The sequence below is a fragment of the Marmota flaviventris genome, chromosome 3 (assembly GCF_047511675.1).
Source record: "Marmota flaviventris isolate mMarFla1 chromosome 3, mMarFla1.hap1, whole genome shotgun sequence".
NCBI classification, from domain to species: Eukaryota; Metazoa; Chordata; class Mammalia; order Rodentia; family Sciuridae; genus Marmota; species Marmota flaviventris.
Window position 1 is genome coordinate 127190049 of NC_092500.1, and position 19934 is coordinate 127209982.

Consider the following 19934-nt stretch of genomic DNA (forward strand, 5'->3'; position numbering starts at 1 on the left):
TTATTACTCCATATACTATGAATCAAATTGATGAGTTAGCTAATGAGTTAAATACTTGGGCAATAATCATGTGCAAATCTAATCTTTCATTTGATAACCACTTACCATCTAATCCTTTATTATCTTTTTGGTCATTGCATCCTGTAATTTTTCCAAAAATGACAAGAAAAACACCTATCATGAATGCTCCAAATATATTCACTGATGGGTCAAATAATGTTACAGCAGCAATAGTTACACCTGATCAAACTTTTACATTTTTAGTACCCAAACAATCAGCTCAAAAGGTAGAGCTTAATGCAGTATTACAAGCTTTTGTGATGTTTAAAGATTCTGTATTTAATTTATTTTCCAATAGTAAGTATATAGTTAATGCTATAGTATCCCTTGAAGATGCTGGTAGGATTTCCCCTTCCTCTACTGTTTTCTCTTTGCTTTCCACTATACAAAGTCTAATCTGGGACAGAAAAGATCCATTCTTTATAGGACATATCAGGGCACATACAGGATTGCCTGGAGCCCTTAGTTTGGGCAACGATTTAGCACATAAAACTACACATGACATACATATTTTCTCTACACTAGAAGAAGCTATAAATTTTCATAAAAAGTTCCATGTCAATGCTAATACTTTACAAAAGCGTTTTAAAATAACTAAGGAATAAGCTAGACAAATAATAAAACAATGTCAAAATTGTGTGACCTTTTTACCACAAGTTAATCTTGGAGTCAATCCTAGAGGATTGATACCTAACCATATTTGGCAGATTGACGTCACACACTTGCCAGAATTTGGAAAATTAAAATATTTGTATGTTACAGTTGATACTTCTTCTGGATTTTTGATGGGCTCCCTTCATGGTGGAGAAAAAACTAAAGATGTTATAGCTCATTGCTTACAAAATTTTGCCCTGTGGGTGTTCCAAAACAGTTAAAAACAGATAATGCCCCTGGTTATACTTCTACCTCTTTTAAACAATTTTGCTCAACATTTGGCATTACTCATATAACAGGAATCCCATACAATCCATAGGGACAAAACATAGTTGAAAGAGCTCATCAAACTATTAAAATGTACGTATTAAAGCAAAAAGAAGGAATTGGGAAGGGGTATATATTCCCCAAAGATAAACTTAAAATAACCCTTTTTACTCTAAACTTTTTAAATTTGAATTCATCAGGACTTAGTGCTGCGGAAAGGCATATGTGTCCAAAAAATGTACATAAGCCCAAAGTACTTTGGAAGGATATTCTAACAGGACAATGGAAAGGTCCTGACCCAGTAATCGGCTGGGTCATGATATTGGCTTCATAGAATGAGTGTGGAAGTGCTGCCTCATTCTCTGTTTCCTGAAATAAGTTGGAGAGTATCGGTACTAGTTCTTCTTTAAAGGTCTTGTAGAACTCTCCTGTGTGTGTATCCATCCAGTCCTGGGCTTTTCTTGGTTGATAGACTTTTGATGGTGTCTGCTATTTTGTCACTTGAAATTGATCTGGTTTAAATTGTGTATGTCATCCTGATTCAATTTGGGCCAATTATATGGCTCTAGAAATTTGTCAATGCCTTCAATATTTTCTATTTTATTGAAGTAAAGGTTTTCAAAATAACTTCTGATTATCCTCATATTTCTGTAGTGTCTGTTGTGATATTACCTTTTTCATCATGTATGTTAGTGATTTGAGTTTTCTCTCTCCTCTTTATCAGCATGGCTAAGGGTCTGTCAATTTTATTTATTTTTTCAAAGAACCAACTTTTTGTTTTGTCAATTTTTTCAGTTGTTTCTTTTGTTTCAATTTCATTGATTTCAGCTCTAATTTTAATAATTTCCTGTCTTCTGCTGCTTTTGGTGTTAATTTGTTCTTCTTTTTCTAGGTCTTTGAGATGCAGTGTTAAGTCATTTATTTGTTGACTTTTTCTTCTTTTAAGGAGCAAACTCCATGCAATGAACCTTCCTCTTAGAATTGCTTTCATTTGTCCCAGAGATTTCAGTATGTTTTATCTGTGTTCTCATTCACCTCTAAAAACTTTTTAATCTCCTCTTTGATGTCTTCTGTGAACCATTGTTCATTCAGTAGCATATTATTTACTCTCCTGTTGAGAGCCACAGCCGAGTCGGGATGACGCATGGCATTTTTGCCTGAAGTAGTGCTTGAGAGGTGACGCTAGCAAGCCATTAAGATGATGACTTTTGAGTTCTGGCGGAGTTCCCGTTGAGTTCCACTTGAGCTCTAGCGGGGATTCCTGGAGTGTTCCCATTGGTTGGGGAAGTGCTGGAGGAGGGATTTTTCCGGTTGGTGGTTGCTGGAGGAGCCGTGTGGTGGTCGGGAGAGTTCCTGGAGAGTTCCCAGAGAGTGTGCATGGAATGCTGTTGGAGTTCAGGCAATAAAATTTCCTGTTTGTAGATACAAGTGCTTTGTGGCGGCTCTGTGATTTGTGCCCAGCTAGACTGTGGCACTCTCCAGGTGTTGGAGTAGATTTTATTTCTTCTTTTATCATTGATTTCTAATTTCATTCAATTATGGTCTGATAGAATGCAGGGAAGAATCTCTAGTTTTTTTGTTTTGTTTTGTTTTGTTTTTATTTGCTAAGAGTTACTTTGTGGAATAGTATTGGTCTCTTTTAGACAAGGATCCATGTGCTGCTGAGAAGAAAGTATATTCTCTCATTTAAGGCTGGAATATTCTATATATGTCTGTTAAGTCTAAGTTATTGGTTGTATTATTAAGTTTTATAGTTTCTTTGTTCAGCTTTTGTTTGGAAGATGTATCTAGTGATTAAAGAGGTGTATTAAAGTCATCCAAAATTTTTGTGTTGTGGTGTATTTGACTCTTGAATTTGAGAAGAGTTTGTTTGATGAACATAGCTGTTCCATTGTTTGGGGCATATATATTTATAATTGTTAAGTCTTGTTGGTGTATGGTTCCCTTGAGCAGTATGTAGTGTCCTTCTTTATCCTTTTTGATTGACTTTAGTTTGAAGTCTACTTTATTTGACCATGTGAGTGGTATGATTTTTCCCAACCTTTCACCTTCAGTCTGTGAATGTCTTTTTCTATGAGATGAATCTCTTGGAGGCAGTAGATTGTTGGGTCTTTTTTTTCTGATCCAATCTGCTAGTCTATGTCTTTTGATTGGTGAGTTTAGGCCATTAATATTCAGGGTTATTATTGAGACATGATTTGTAGTCCCAGCCATTTTTGTTTATTATTATTATTTAATGTGGTTTGATTTCTCTTCTGGTTAGACTTTCCTTTAGTGCAATCCCTCCCTCTGCTGAATTTCTTCATTATTTTTCAGTTCTGCTTCTTGTAATTCTTTGCTGAGGATCTTCTGTAGTGCAGGCTTTCTAGTTGTAAATTTTTTAACTTTTGTTTATCATGAAAGGTTTTTACTTCATCATCAAATCTAAAATTAGTTTTGCTGAATATAAGATTATTAGTTGGCATCCATTTTCTTTCAGAGTTTGGTATATGTTATTCCATGATCTCCTGGCTTTGAGGGTCTGGGTTGAAAAATCTGCTGAGATGCAAATTGGTCTCCCCCATATGTGATCTTATTTCTCCCTCTTTCGGCTTTTAAGATTTGGCCCTTATTCTATATGCTAGGCATTTTCATTATAATGTGCCTTGGTGTAGATCTGTTGTAATTTTGTACATGTGGTGTCCTGTAAGCCTCTTTTTTATTTTTATTTTTTGTATTTTTTTATTAGCTACACATGACATTACAATGATCTTGGCAATTCATACATTTAAAACAGTTGGGATATAATTTCTCATTTTTCTGACTGTACAGATTGCAGAATCACACTGGTCATAGAGTCACCTATATACATACAGCAATCACAATGTCTATTCTATTCTGCTGCCCTTCCTATCCTCCTTTCCCCTCCCCTCCCCTCCCATCCTTTCTCTGTATCCAATCTAATGTGACACACTTTTTTTTTTCTTTTTCTCCTCACAACATCATACATGTATTTTGTATAATGATGAGGGTCGCCTTCCATCTTCTGTGTAACTCCCCTTCTCCCTCCTTTTCCCTCCCACCTCTCTTCCCTATTTAGTGGTAATCTTCTTCTCATGCTCTTCCTATCCCATTTTGAGTCACCCCCCTTATATCAAAGAAGACATTTGGGATTTGTTTTTTAGGGATTGTCTAACTTTACTTAGCATAATCTGCTCTAATGCCATCCATTTCCCTGCAAATGTTATGATATTGTTATTTTTTAGTGCTGAGTAATATTCCATTGTTTATAAATGCCACATTTTTCAAAATTCATTCATCTATTGAAGGGCATCTAGGTTGGTTCCACATTCTAGCTATTGTGAATTGTGCTGCTATAAACATTGATGTGGCTGTGTCCCTGTAGTATGCTCTTTTTAGGACTTTTGTGTATAGTCTGAGAAGGGGAATAGCTGGGTCAAATGGTGGTTCCATTCCAGCTTTCCAAGGAATCTCCATACTGCTTTCCAAATTGGCTGCACCAATTTGCAGTCCCACCAGCAATGTAGGAGTGTACATTTTTCCCTGCATCCTCACCAGCACTTATTGTTGTTTGACTTCATAGTGGCTGCCATTCTTATTGGAGTGAGATGGTATCTTAGAGTAGTTTTAATTTGCATTTCTCTGATTGCTAGAGATGGTGAGCATTTTTTTCATGTATTTGTTGATTGATTGTATATCCTCTTCTGAGAAATGTCTGTTCAGGTCCTTGGCCCATTTGTTGATTGGGTTATTTGTTTTTTTGTTGTTTAACTTTTTGAGTTCTTTATATACTCTAGATATTAGAGCTCTATCTGATATTTGAGGGGTAAAAATTTGTTCCCAGGATGTAGGCTCCCTATTCACCTCACATATTATTTCTCTTGCTGAGAAAAAAAAACTTTTTAGTTTAAATTCATCCCATTTGTTGATTCTTGGGTTTAACTCTTGTGCTATAGGTGTCTTATTAAGGAATTTGGGGCCTGCCCCCACGTGAAGAAGATTAGGGCAAACTTTATCTTCTATTAGATGTAGAGTCTCTGGTTTGATTCCTAGCTCCTTGATCCATTTTAAGTTGACTTTTGTGCATGGTGAGAGAAAGGGATTCAATTTCATTTTGTTGCATATGGATTTCCAGTTCTCCCAGCACCATTTGTTGAAGGTGCTATCCTTTCTCCATTGCATGTTTTTAGCACCTTTGTCTAATAGAAGGTAGTTGTAATTTTGTGGATTTGTCTCTGTGTTCTCTATTCTGTACCATTGGTCTACCAGCCTGTTTTGGTGCCAGTACCATGCTGTTTTTGTTACTATTGCTCTATAGTATAGTTTAAAATCTGGAATCGCGATACCACCAGTTTCACTCTTCCTGCTTAGAATTACTTTAACTATTCTGGGTCTGTTACTTTTCCAGATGAATTTCATGATTGCTTTTTTCTATTTCTGCAAGGAATGTCATTGGGATTTTGATGGGAATTGCATTGAATTTGTAAAGTGCTTTTGGTAATATGGCCATTTTAATAATTAGTTCTACCTATCCATGAGCAAGGTAAATCCTTCCATTTTCTAAGGTCTTCTTCTATTTCTTTCCTTAGGGTTCTGTAGTTTTCATTGTATAGATCTTTCCCCTCTTTTGCTAGGTTGATTACCAGGTGTTTTTTTTTTTTTTTTTTTTTTTTTTTTTTTTTTTTTTTTTTTTTTTTTTTTTTTGTGTGTGTGTGTGTGTGTGTGTGTGTGTGTGTTTTTTGAGGATATTGTGAATGGGGTAGTTGTCCACATTTCCATTTCAGAGAATTTGTCACTGATATACAGGAATGCCTTTGATTTATGGGTGTTTATTTTATATCCTGCCACTTTGCTGAATTCATTAACTAGTTCTAGAAGTTTCTTGGTTGAACTTTTTGGGTCTGCTAGGTATAGGATCATGTCATCAGCAAATAGTGCTAATTTAAGTTCTTCTTTTCCTATATTTAAGCCTTTAATTTCTTTCATCTGTCTAATTTCTCTGGCCAGTGTTTCAAGAACTATGTTGAATAGAAGTGGTGAGAGAGGGCATCCCTGTCTTGATCCAGATTTTAGAGAGAATGCCTTCAATTTTTCTCCATTTAGAATGATGTTGGCCTGAGGCTTAGCATATATAGCTTTTACCATGTTGAGGTAATTTCCTGTTATCCCTAATTTTTCTAGTGTTTTGAACATAAAGGGATGCTGTATTTTGTCGAATGCTTTTTCTGCATCTATCAAGATGATCATATGGTTCTTATCTTTAAGTCTATTGATGTGGTGAATTACATTTATTGATTTTCATATATTGAACCAGCCTTGCATCCCAGGGATGAATCCCACTTGGCCATGGTGCATGATCTTTTTGATATGTTTTTGTATCTGATTTGCCAGAATTTTATTCAGGATTTTTGCAGCTATATTCATTAGGGATATTGGTCTGAAGTTTTCTTTCCTTGAAGTGTCTTTATCTGGTTTTGGAATCAGGGTGATGTTGGCCTCTTAGAATGAATTTGGAAGTACTCCCTCTTTTTCTATTTCCTTAAATAGATTTAAGAGTATTGGTATTAGTTCTTCTTTAAAGTTCTTGTAAAACTCTGCTGTATATCTGTCCAGTCCTGGGCTTTTCTTGGTTGGTAATCTTTTGATGGCTTCTTCTATTTCCTCACTTGATATTGGTCTGTTTAGGTTATTTATATCATCCTTACTCAATCTGGGTAGCTCATATGCCTTAAGGAATTTACCAATGCCTTCACTATCCTCTATTTTATTAGTGTAAAGGTTTTCAAAATAATTTCTATTTATCTTCTGTATTTCTGAAGTGTCTGTTGTGATGTTGTCTTTTTCATCCTGTAAGCTAATAATTTGGGTTCTCTCTCTTCTTCTCTTTCTTAGCATGGCTAGTGGTCTATCAGTCTTATTTATTTTTTCAAAGAACCAACTTTTAGACTTGTCAATTTTTTCGATTGTTTTTTTTTTTGTTTCAATTTCATTGATTTCACCTCTGATTTTAATTATTTTTTGCCTTCTACTGTATTTGCTGCTGATTTGTTCTTCTTTTTCTAGGGCTTCAAGATGTAGTGTGAGGTCATTTATTTGTTGGCTTTTCCTTCTTTTAAGAAATTAACTCCATGAAATGAATTTTCCTCTTAGTACTGCTTTCATAGTGCCCCAGAGATTTCGATATGTTGTGTCTGAGTTTTCATTTACCTCTAAGAATTTTTTAATTTCCTCTTTGATGTCTTCTGTAACCCTTTGTTCATTCAGTAGCATATTGTTTATTCTCCATGTGATGTAGAAATTTTTCTTTCTTATTTTATCATTAATTTCCAATTGCATTCCATTATGATCAGATAAAATGCAAGGTAGTATCTCTACTCCTTTGTATTTGCTAAGAATTGCCCTATGACATAATATATTGTCTATTTTTGAGAAGGATCCATGTGCTGCTGAGAAAAAAGTGAATCTGCTTGATGTTGGGTGGTATATTCTGTATGTGTCATTTAAGTTAAGTTATTAATTGTATTTTTGAGCTCTATAGTTTCTTTATTCAACTTTTGCTTGGAAGATCTGTCCAGTGGTGAGAGAGGTGTTAAAATTTCCCATGATTATTGTGTTTTGGTCTATTTGACTCTTGAACTTGAGAAGAGTTTGTTTGATGAACGTAGCTGCACCATTGTTTGGGGCATATATATTAATGATCATTAAGTCTTGTTGGTGTATGGTTCCATTGAGCAGTATGTAGTCTCCTTGCTTATCCCTTCTGATTAACTTTGGCTTGAAGTCTATTTTATTTGATATGAGTATGTACACCTCTGTTTGCTTCCAAGGTCCATATGAGTGGTATGATTTTTCCCAACCCTTCACCTTCAGTCTATGAATGTCTTTTCCTATCAGATGAGTCTCCTGTAGGCAGCATATTGTTGGATCTTTTTTTTTTAATCCAGTCTACTAGCCTTTGTCTTTTGATTGGTGCATTTAAGCCATTAACATTTAGGGTTACTATTTGAGATATGGTTTGTAATTCCAGCCATATTTGTTTATTTATGTTACTTAACATGATTTGTTTTTCCTCTTTGATTAGTTTTTCCTTTACTGTACTACCTCCCACTGTTGGTTTTCATTGTTATTTTTCATTTCCTCTTCCTGTAATGTTTTGCCAAGGATGTTTTGAAGAACTGGTTTTCTAGCTGCAAATTCTTTTAACTTTTGTTTATCGTGGAAGAGTTTTATTTCACCTTCAATCCTGAAGCTTAAATTCGCTGATTACATGATTCTTGGTTGGAACCCATTTTCTTTCAGCGTTTGAAATATGTTGTTCCAGGATCTTCTAGCTTTCAGAGTCTGTGTTGAAAGATCAGCTGTTATCCTGATTGATTTACCCCTAAATGTAATCTGCTTCCTCTCTCTTATGGCTTTTAAGATTCTCTCCTTATTCTGTATGTTGGGCATCATCATTATAATGTGTCTTGGTGTGGATCTCTAATGATTTTGTACATTTGGCATCCCGTAGGCTTCTAGGATTTGGATTTCTGTTTCATTCTTAAAGTCTGGGAAGTTTTATAGTATTATTTCATTGAATAGATTGCTCATTCCTTTGGTTTGGACCTCTATACCCTCTTGTATCCCAATAATTCTTAAGTTTGGTCTCTTTATGTTATCCTGTATTTCTTGGATGTTTTGCTCATGTTTTCTTAACATTCTCCCTGAGCTATCTATGTTCTTTTCAAGTTGAAATACTTTGTCTTCGTTGTCTGATGTTCTATCTTCTAAGTGTTCTACTCTGCTGGTAATGCTCTCATTTGAGTTTTTAATTTGGTTTACTGTTTCCTTCATTTCCAGGATTTCTGTTTGTTTGTTTGTTTTTTTTTTTTTATATCCTCTTTCTCCCTGCAAAGTTGATCTTTTGCTTCTTGGATTTGTTTATGTAATTCATTGTCAAAGTGAATTTTCATTGTCTGAATTTGCTGTCTAATGTCTTCCCTTAGATTCCACATCATCTGAGTCATGTATATCCTGAACTCTTTATCTGACATTCCATTTGCTGCAGATATTACCTCTTCTAATGTTGAATTGACCTGCATTGTTTGTGGTCCTTTCTTTCCTTGTCTTTTCATACTTCTCATGTTTCTTTCCAGCTTTGTGAAACTGCTGCGTTAATGATTTTTCCCTTATATATTTACATTGCTCTTGTATAGCTCCAAAATTCCTCTTTTGCAGAGAAAGACAATGTTAACAGTTCCCAATATCAATAGTACATCATCTAAGCACAAGTTTTCATTATTAATACATTTATAGTTAGAATCTAAATCTACAGATATTGGTTTCAATTATTATTTAAAAATATAGTCATTAGTTTCATAAAAGTCATACTATTTCTGGTGGCATATAGAAAACTGAATTTCAGATGAAGGATATTATGCTTAGGGGGAAAGGAGTGAGGGCATGAGGTTAATCTAACTTAGCAACTTTGGAGAACTCTAACCAATAGACTAGTAATTTATGGAAGAATGTATAGATTCAACCTCCTATCTGTATTTAGAAAGTTACCCTACGTAAAGATAGTAAAAGTTAGGGGGTTGAAAGTGGGATAGAGGGAGTAAGAATGAAGAAAAAAAATAACAAAGAAGAAGAGAGAAAAAGAAAATAAGGAATAAAAAAGAAAACAAGGGGGGGGAGGTGGGTCATATGCAATTCCTCTATATTGTATTATTTTGGTAATTCAGTTTTTAAAGTCGTATTTCATGCACAGTTCTTGGTTTCACATATGTTGAGTTTGTGAAAGAGTGAGAAGAAAAGACAGCAAAAAAAAAAAAAAAAAAAAAAAAAAAAAAAAAAGTCTCTCAGAACTCTGTTTTCCTTTCTTCCAGTAGGTGGTGCTGTCTATTCCTAGCTTGGGCCTCTGTGTTGGATGTAGCATGTATGAAAGGACATGAGCTTCCACCTGTATCCCTCCTTCTCTAGTCTCTGAGATGGAAACCAGGTGCCTGTACAGTCGTTGTTTTGCGTTGATAGCTATACCCCCCAAAAGCTCGTGGGAAAAATTTTGAGTTATCGCAGCTAAGGGTGGGGGAGTTGGAAACCCTGGTCACCTGGATCAGCTGCAGAACCATGCTGGTAGCCACGCTCCCGTTGATGGGTTTTAAGGGCTTCCTCCTCCTGTCTGGCATGGTGAGGGCCCAGCAGGGCTTCCTCCTTTGGTCTGGCACGGCAGGGGCCAGGCCCTGTAAGCCTCTTGTATTTGGTTTTCCAATTCATTCTTCATGCTTGGGAAATTTTCTGATATTATCTCATTGAAGAGATTGTGAATTCCTTTGGTATTAAACTCTGTGCCTTCTTCTATCCCATTAACTCTTAGATTTGGTCTTTTGATGCTGTCCCTTAGTTCTTGGATGTTCTGTTCATGGTTTCTAACTTTCTTCTTTATTTTCTTCAACTTTATTTTCTAGATTGTAAACTTTTTCCTCATTATCTGACGTTTTTTCTTTTGATTGACCTAGTCTTTTGGTTATGCTTTCTATTGAGTTTTTTATTTGATTTATTGTATCCTTCATTTCAAGGATTTCTGATTTTTTTTTTTTTTTAGGTTCTCTATCACTTGAAGTAATCTTTTTCTACCTGTATTTGCTCTCTTATCTCATTGTTGGAGTGATCAATTTTTACTTGTATTTGCTCATTTATGTCATTCTTTAATTCAGAGATTATTTTAATTATGAACCTTCTGAACTGCTTCTCCAACATTTCATCAACTTCACTGTCCATAGATTCTGTTATTATAGTGTCCTGGTTTGTTTAGGGGCATTTTCCTCCCTTGTTTTTTCTTGTTGTCTATGTGTCTTCCTTTCTTGCAGTGTGGATCTGAGATATTACAGTTTCTTCCCTGTGTTCTTGTAGTACCCATGCAGATTGTCTGTACTTCACTTTGATGTTGGGCTTCCAGACCCTGCTGGTGTCCCTCAATTGTTGCTACTGCATCCTGGATCTGGGACCTGTGTAAGTTGGAGTGGATAGATCTGGGCCACTGGATTTACCCCCCATGGTAGTCTTCTGGTCAGAGGAGGCAGCCCTTCACCAGAGGCTAGGCTCTAGTGAGTGTGTGGCCCATTGGAAAAGGGGTAGACCCAGTCCACTGTGCCTGGCCCCATAGAGGGTGGTGTGAGTGTATCTGGGACACTGAGCTTGACCTCCCATGGTAGTCTGCTGGTCAGAAAGGTTGGTCTTGAGCCAAAGGCTAGGCTCTGGCATTCTCTGCTATGCCAGAAGAGGGGTGGACCAAGCGTGTTGTATGACTGAGCCCTGCAGAGGCTGGTTTTAGTAGGTCTGAACCACTGGGCTTGACCTCCTCCAGAAGTCTGCTTGTTGGAAGAAGTGGTCTTGTGCCAAAGGTAAGGCTCTGGCAGTTTATGCCCTTTCAGGGGAGGGGTGATCCATGCCTACTGAGATCCTGGATCCCATGTGGGCTGATGTGGGTGGTCTAGGCTGGATCTTGGCTCCTGTGGTAGTCTGCTGGTCAGAGGAGGCATCTCTGCACCAGAAGCTATGCTCTGATGAGTGTCTGCCTCCCCAGAAAAGGGATGGACCTGGACCACTGTGCACCTGGGCCCTGCAGAGGCTAATGTGTCTGGGTATAAATTTTAGAGTTCTTAGTTTATGCTTAACACTATTTGTTTGGATATAATCAATTAGAGAATAAGTAGAGAAGAAAATTGATAATTGAGGTGTGGAGCACTCTGATACATAGATGCTATCAAGTTGACAGGGAACCAGCAAAAGAAGCTTAGAAGGGTGCAATGTCAATGAAAAAAAAGAGGGAAGCTTGGCACAGTGGTGCTTGTCTGTAATCACAGTGGCTTAGGGGACTGAAGAAGGAGGATCAGAAGTTTAAAACCAGCCTCAGCAACTTAGTGAGGCCCTAAGCAACTTACTGAGACCCTTTCACTAGATAAAATATTTTTTAAGGATCTGTGGTTAAGCATCCCTTGGCTCATTCCCCTAGCACCAAAGAAAGAAAGAAGAAAAAAGAAAAAAAGGAGTATAACTCTGTAAAACAGAAGAGAGGAGTGTTTCACATAAAGTAAGCATTGATAATAACCACTGGAATTGACAATGTGGAGGTCACTGTTGGGTAAGTTCTGAAGAGAAGTGGGAACAAAAGCTTGATTGACAATAGAAGTGAGAGAAGAGGAAGTGGACAGATCCAGGTGAGAGGTAATGGCAGTTTGGGTCCACATTGGTCATAAGGGAGGTTATAGAAATAATCAGACTTTGAAGATGGTTTTGAAATTGAGTCAACAGAGTTTGCTGTTGGACTGCACATAAAGTTTAGGGTGGATAAAGAATTACTGGGTTTTGGCATAAAGGACCAAAAAAAAAATGAGGCTTCCATATGTAGAGATGGGGCCCTGATCTCACTATTACCCTCATCCCTGCCTTCAGCAAGGCATGGTGATTCCCATTCTTAAGGGTCCTCAGGTTGCTCCTGTCACTGGCCCACCAGAGGTACTTGGCCTTCAGCTTCGGCCAGGTGTGTGGCCCCTCACACAGTCTTCTGCTTTCCAGCTTCCAAACTTTGTTTACTTCTCTCCTTCCCCATTTTCTTTTCCTTGTGTATTTAAGTCCCTTGGTTTTAAAACAAAAGTCCAGTTACAAACATTACTGTGATTTTGGAAAGTGACATAAGGAATGTCCAACCCAGAATTCAGTGGGACATTTCCTTGTTTTACTTATTTATTTTCTAATTAGAAATGGTCATTTTCATAGTTTGAGCAGGTCACTTGGTCCTTCATAAGACTTATATCAGCTATTCCAGAACCTCTGTTTTCTGACTGAGTTAAAGGAATAATTCATTTAAGTGATAGGTTTTCTTCCTGCTTTCCTTCCATTTCTTCTTTCCTTGCATGAATCAGTGAATTTTATTTATGAGTTGCCTGAGAATCCTACTAATGAGCATCACCATGAAAATCAAGTAGGCAATAATCATTTAAAACCATTGGGAATGTGGCTTAGACTATATGAAAATATGTGAGGGTATGGATTTGTGTGTCTTTCTGAATTCAAAGCTATGCCCCTTTGCACATTTATTTTTTGATAAGAATAGTCATAGAAAAACTCATGTGCATTTAACTTCACTTCCCCTCCATTTATTGTAAGCCTTAGTGGAATGGTACCAGACTTACATAGGTCTCTCTTCCCAGAAAATGTGGAATCAAAACAAAGAAAGGAACCTCTATGTGGCCTGTAACCTTAGGACCTCTGCATGAACTTATATGCTGGATAACCTGAAGCCTATTCTTGCTGATTCTTATAGCAAAGGAGCCAGAGGTGAAGAGAATCCCATTTGGGTTCCCTCCAGGAATTTTCTAGGCCCTGTTCTGCATCCTCTTCACCTAGCTTTGTGTTTTCCCTGAGCTATACTACACAGGCCACATTCTTAGTGTAGATTTGTCTTTCTTGCTTGAGCAGAATCACCTTGGTTTCAGGTACTTGCAGCCAAGGGGTACTTACTAAAATTAAAGAAACATGTTTCACTTACTCAGGAAGGCTATTCAAACTTCTCCTGGAGAGATAAAGCAGGCCACCCCTTCTAATGACATCCTAAAGATGGCTCAGGACCGCAGTTCTCAACTCAGTTTCCCTGGAGACAAGCAAATTCCCATGACCTTAGACCATTCATGAGGCTTTTGCAGGACTTGATCTCAGAGACTGGCCATGGCCACGTCCCACCAAGTAGAGAAGTTGGATAAAAGATGTAGGCCTTTTTTTATCAGCACTTCCTTTTTCAATTTCACCAAAACAGTTAAAAAAATCTAAAGTTCCCCAAATCCTGGTTTTATGGCTTAGTATAAGAGGTTTAGGATTGTACTCCTAACTAGCAAGAGAGGCATAAGAATCAAATTTCTGGGTTAAAAAAAAGTGTACTTCCCCAAATTGGATGTTCTAAATGATCCTGCTCATCTTGTTTTGATTATCTTAGATAAAGCTCTTTCACAGAGTCTGTCTCTAGCTAGAATCCAACACCTTAGGAAGTTCCAAGGGGCAAATATTCCTAAAGTTGTACACCAAATCATCAGAAGAACTGAAAATAAAACCTATGGACTTTTTGCCCAATCCACTAAAAAACACTTAAGGGACCTTCAGGGACATTGAAGGAGAGAGCATGTTTCTCCATTTATTGGAAGATTTTCCTTTTGTGGGTGTCCCAAGTACAAACACTGCAGAGAGGGAAAGAGAAAAAGAATGTACATAATATAAAAATAATGACGTGCTGATGACATTTGAACATAAATGACATCTTAAAAGGAGATGCAGTTGTGTTGTAGGAAAAACAAAAGACAGGAAACCAGGTGTGTAATTTCCACTTCTGACTCTGCTACTAATGAGTTGCTTAATTTTGGATAAATTGTTTAACTTCTCTTGACCTTTAAGTCTTGATCGGCAAATGAAAGTTGTACTAACCTGTCTTCTCCAGAACCCAAATTCTATGAAAACCTTAATCTTCAAGGTTTAAAAATTGAATGAATTGAAGTGACAAAGTTATATCATGTAGCACTGAAATTTTCAAAATAATTTAACTTGTTTAATATAATTTTTAAAAGCTAACATGGCCCCTGAAATATATTCAATTAAATATAGATAGAACAATTGATAGTGTTTTGTTTCTCTCCCCTTTTTAATTTTTTTTTATTAGCTACACATGACATTACAATGATCTTGGCAATTCATACATTTGAATCAATTGGGGTATAATTTCTCATTTTTCTGATTGTACAGATTGCAGAATCACACTGGTCATAGAGTCACCTATATGTTTCTATCGTTTTTTTTTTTTTTTTTTAAATATCTAAGGAAGCCAGAATAAAGATAAGGGGATTAAAATACAAACATAAAAAATGGAATATAACAGTATTAAAAGAAAATTAAAATATGGCATTTGCAGGTAAATGGATAGAGTTCAACAATATCATGCTAAGTGAAATAAGCTATTCCAAAAAAAAAAAAAAAACAAAGGCCAAATGTTTTCTCTGATATGAGGATGCTGATCCATTTATTGGATGGGGGCCGTGGGAAGAATGGGGGAACTTTGGATTGGGCAGAAGGTAATGAATGAAGGTGAGGGGGCATGAGGATAGGAAAGATTCATGTGTGATTGCATGAATGATGTGACTCTACATTGTGTATAACCAGAGAAATGAAAAGTTGTTCCCCATATGTGTACAAGGAATTGAAATGCATTATGCTGTCATGTATAATGATTTAGAACAAATAAAATTTCTTTAAAAAATTTAGAAAAAATGTATTAAGACAAATTAAAAAAAATTAGAGAAAATGTATGACATATACTCACACACTGACCTTTGCTGATGCCTAGGCCAGGTGAGGCTGCAAGCAGATTTCTGTAGGCAAAGAATGCATATGTGTTAGTGGGGGTTAGCACAGTAGACTCATTTTACAGAATTATTCTCTTAACCTTATTTTCCCACCATTCACCTCTATCTGTCCCCTTGCACTTTCATGAAAGTGTTAACCATTAGGCTATTCCATAGGTCTATCTCATTTCAACAACCTCATGTAACATGACTACTTTGAAATTCCACTTAAATTGTGACATCACACAGCTAGAGAGGCCTCAAAGAATAGCACATATTTTAATTCTATTGCTCTTATATACTTGGGAACTGTAGTTCCTTATTACAGACTATATTATGAGAAATTGATTTAATGTCAAGAGAAGCAATTTTAATTAACTATTAGAACGTAATACTTCTCCATTATGTTAGTTTGATATAGTTTTCCATCAGTATAACAACATATTGTCATATATGTATATGACAATAGGATATGCACATATTTAATATGTGCATTATTAGCAAAGAACTTTTGTCTAATAAAAAGAGAAATTATCTAGTGGTGGATAATTGAATGTGAATTGCCTAGTTGAGATCACAAAATGTTTGTTTCTATATACTACATTAGGAAGTAATTACCCCATTCATCTCTGATTCTACAGTATTTAAAATAAAATATAGGTCTTATAAGGACAAAGAATATCATGTTATAATCTATATAGGAATTATAGCTACTTCATACAATTTTTTTGTGTGTAATCTTAGGAATATTCATATCTATTATAAATTGTACAATCTATCATTATACTACCAAAATCTAGGCCCTTGCCCTGGTGCCAATCCAATAGTAAGGACATGGTTTTGAGAAAAAGGAGAAAAAAGTTTTTTTGTTGTTGTTGTTGTTTTGTTTTGTTTTGTTTTTAGTTTTGCTAACAAAGAAGAAACTCATGAGACTCCTGTCCCAGAGTCTATGATTCTGCCCATGGGGTTGGGGGAAAAGGATTTTACAGAGATGATTCAAAGGCTAAATCCCAGGTGTTCTCTGTTGTAATTCATTTGTTAATTTGGGAAATGGTCATTTCTTAGATCTTCTGGTGCCATCCCCAAAGTCTGAATTATTTCATTCCTGTTCCTGTGGTAGGTAGGTGCTCAACAACAGATAAACTCTGCCTAGAGAGGGGAAGAAAGGTATTCTGTTTCCCCAGAGTTTAAGGAAGGGAAGATTGGAATGGGGAGATATTAGGGAAGTGAAGAAGGAAAGGAAGAGAAAGAAACTTGTCCATTTAAAAAATAAGTGGCAGCAGAGCAGCAAGGGCCACATACACAAAGCACAAAGTAGACCACTGTAACACTTAAAGAATTAAGCCATGCCCAATGGAAGCAAAATAAACTCACACATAGAATAGAGGGAATGTTTATCTGGAAGATCATTGTGATTGAACTAAGTAAAAAATAAAAATTTTAGAATCTCTGTGGGAACATTCAAAGGATTGAAATTCATATTACTGTAAGGTGCTCAGTGTTTCTTGTGAACTACTGCTATAATCAGAAAAATAATCTGGTGGCAGAATTAGAAGTGTACATTTAAACTATAAGAAAGATCATTTGAGATCATCAAGCAATTTTGAAATTATTTCAGGAGCACCATTGAACTAATTTTTTCACAATTGATAGTTTTGTTCACTAAATTTACACCTATGACTATATGCATTTCACACTCTACTAGCCAAATTCGAATTTCTGAGAAGTGTCAAGAACCTGAATACATTCAAGAACATGGGGCAAACTCTTTCCGCCTCCTGGTAAATTGCTGAGTGTGTTATCCTTTGTCAAAACAAGTGAATTAAATCCTTTTGGTTAAATTTGGTTTTTTTTTTTTTTCCTTTTTTCTTTTCTTAAACATTTTATTCATCTTGTAGAGGGATTTCTTAGTTGTTTACTTTTTTTCCTAATTGTTAAGAAGAGTGGTTGAGGAGTACTGAATCCATCACTACTTCAATGACACAGATAAAATTCCAGATTCACATTTTCAGGTACCAAGAGTTCCCTCCAAATGCCACAATCACATAAGCCTTCTTTTGTATTTCTTTCTACTGAACACAGCAATACCCATTGGCATCTCTGAAGCGTAATCCCAACTTAGGTCAATATTTCTCCAACTAAAGCAGCTGTTTGGAATTAAATGTTCCCCTTCTTTTTTGTCTTATAAACTAAACTGCATCTTCATACTTCATTCCACATTTAATCAAAGCAAGTGCAACCAGCACGGGTGCCCTTCCCAATCCTGCAACACAATGCACTGCAACACAGCAACCTGGCTCTTCACAGAATTTGGTTTTTAACAGGTTCAGCCAATCATCTACTATCTGATTAGAGGGTGGAGCTCCATCATCAAATGGCCAATCTAGAAGGTAGATTCCTTCTTTTTCAACTGGAGCTTTATCATATGTAGCATCCCACACTCAAACCAAAGTTGTTACTCCATATTTCTTAAATTCCTTTGTGAACTTGTTGAGTTTTGTTTGTAGGGTTGTGAGTTATCAGGAAATGCATGTTCTCATACGAGATCTCCACAGGGGCTGGACGGTTCATTATGGCAAATATAAAGTGTGAGCGTGTGTGTGAGTATGATGGGGAAAATTGAAAAAAAAAATCAATAAATCTTGAAATGAAATCATTAAAAAAGACCACTAAAATGCCTATTATCAATCAATATTTTCTCTATTCAACTTGTTTATTCTTTATGAAGCTTTCCCCTTCAAGATAAGCAGAAGTATTTAGAATCCACACCAATCCAAATTCAACTTGGGCTTCAATGTCTGTAGATGGATTCCTTCTGAGTTCAAAAAAATCCAACTACGTACAAAACATAAGCAGCCTTTACTACATTTAGGCACTAGTGAGACACATTAAAAGTGTAGGTCATTTTCCATTTTTGTTTACTTGATGCTTAATTTACTGAGTCATTAAAAAAATGTTTTCAATTAAAATAAAAAAGTCAACTATTTCTGAGACCAGTCTAGGTGTCCACATTCTTAAAGGCAATGTTAATTACAGCACAACGCTGTGCTGAGCCTGGCAGAAGTTTGCCCTCAGCTCAGAATCGCCATAAATGTGCAACGTACATTCCAAGGAAAAACGATGGCGAGCTGGGGACTGGGCAATGAAGTCCAGCGGCTGCGGTAGCGGTGGCCCTGGTGGCGATGACAGTCCCTCAGCCTGGGCGCGCAACACCCAGCCGGTCCTGCGGTGGCAGCAGCGCTTGTCCAGAAGTCCTCCTCGCTGCTGCTGCTGTGGTGCTGCTGTGGTCGCTGCTGCATCTCCTGCTGCCGCTGCTGCCGCTGCTGCCACCGCTTTGAGAATCAGGACACCAGCTTCAAAGTAATATGTGTAATAAGAATTGTAACGCATTCTGCTGTCATTTTTATTTTTAAATCAATTAAAAAAAAAGACATTTGTGACCCCTTAGACACTTGCACTAATTCTATGAAAAGGACATGAATTGAGGCTGAGCAGGTATAATTTCTACACAGTCCATCAAAACAAAGGAATGTTTACATATTACCATTTTGCCTCAATTCAAGTCAAAGTAGCCCTGACAACTTAGAAGTGAACTTGGAAAAGCTGGACTTTTGGTATTGGGAATATCAGTATCAACAGAGGCTTTTACTTAAACTTGAATCACAATTAGCAGAGCTATGCTTCAGAGATCAGCAAGCACCTGATTTGGATGGTGACTGGCAGAAGTCAAGATATAAAAGGATGATGTAGGTTTTTCTTAATATTCTGAGGAATAAATATGTATGTGCCACAGTCTGGCTGGGCACAAATCACCAGCCACTGAAGCAGGAACAAACTTTATTTTTAAACTGCAGGAAAACACTTCACACAGCTCCCGGGGAATCCTCCCAAATGCCTCGAGGCTTGTCCAGGAACCCCCAGCCGGAAATATCTCTCCCGGAAATCCCTCCTCCTGCACTTCCCCAACCAATGGGAACTCTCCGGGAATCCCCGGAAATCCCCACAAGAACTCCAAAATAGTGCGAGAACTCAAAAGTTGCGCAGAGGCGGATAGTAATGCCTCGCCTGTCAATCAATACTGTTGGCAAAATGCCAGGGGCCATACAGATTTGGCTGTGGCTCTCAGCATGTATGTAATTCTATGAGGTTATTACCCTCTTTCTGGTAGCACAGGAAATGAGGTTTCCTGCTAAACAGTGGATAAGATTTGAAAATGGATTTAATTTGACTTGAAATAAAATCACTGCCATTACTTCTTATACATTTGAGTTTATGGTTACAAATACAAATCATAGACACTTCTTAGCTGTTATTCTCTCTATTCCTTCTCTGTGAATTAAATCATTTTAAAATAATTTCACTGCTTCAGAAGTGATTATAATGGGAGTTGAAAAGTCAGTCAATTCATGGTGTACACAAATCAAAGAATTCTATTGTACCCAGTAAGTAATTACAATTTAAAAGATAGAAATGCATCACTTAAATAAGTTCCTCTGTGAAATAATTCAAAATTATATTGTCTAAAGAAAATGTTTTGTTTTGCTTTGTAAAGATATGCACTGTGTAATTCATTTTTCTCTGAGTTTATGC

The 19934-nt window shown here is 36.7% G+C and overlaps 1 pseudogene; it reads right to left on the reverse strand.

Annotated features, from left to right (window-relative positions):
• Positions 1-17413: 17413 nt before the first annotated feature.
• Positions 17414-17915, reverse strand: LOC114080739 (protein tyrosine phosphatase type IVA 2 pseudogene; annotated as a pseudogene).
• Positions 17916-19934: the final 2019 nt, after the last annotated feature.